The sequence below is a fragment of the Lycium ferocissimum genome, chromosome 2 (assembly GCF_029784015.1).
Source record: "Lycium ferocissimum isolate CSIRO_LF1 chromosome 2, AGI_CSIRO_Lferr_CH_V1, whole genome shotgun sequence".
Taxonomy (NCBI): domain Eukaryota; kingdom Viridiplantae; phylum Streptophyta; class Magnoliopsida; order Solanales; family Solanaceae; genus Lycium; species Lycium ferocissimum.
In genome coordinates, this window is record NC_081343.1 from 39,666,725 (window position 1) to 39,667,469 (window position 745).

The window sequence follows — 745 nt, forward strand, 5'->3', positions numbered from 1 at the left end:
AAGGCTACTCTTTCAAGTCTTTATCTTAATAGGATAAAAATTTAAACATAACCCTAAAAAATTCTATTTGTGCAAAATACATTTTTTTGCGCGGAGTGCCCTTCTTTTGGGGTGGTCTTTAAATTTTGCCCCTCATATTTGAAATGTTTAAATTTTGCCCTTCGGCTAACACCCATAGGTCCCGAGGTTCGAACCCGCGCGGTCGAAATTTTAAAAAAAATTCGCAAGGCGGTTTAAATTTCGCTATAACAAAGACAGCATACAACATGCTAAGGAATTACATTTTATACGGACCGCATACCTCATGCTTATATGGGCAGACTTGGCATAAGTATGCCGGGTCCGGCATAACTTTGATAATTCCTTCACAAAGTTATGCCGGTGGGGGCATACTTTTAATGGGCAAACTTTTATGCCGGACCTGGCATAACTTTGTGAAGGAATTATCAAAGTTATGCGGACCAGAGATACTTACGCTAAGTCCGCCCATAAGGCATAAGTATCTTAGGGTCGGCATAACTTTGGTAATTCCTTCACAAAGTTATGCGGTGGGGGCATACTTTTAATGGGCAAACTTTTATGCGGATCCGGGTAGATAAACTTTCGAATGAATTATCAAAGTTATGCGGACCCCGGCATACTTATACCAGTACGCATAAGGCATAAGTATGCGGTCGGCATAACTTTGGTAATTCCTTCACAAGTGTATCTTAGTTGGGGGCATAGCTAAATTTAAACTTGCCTT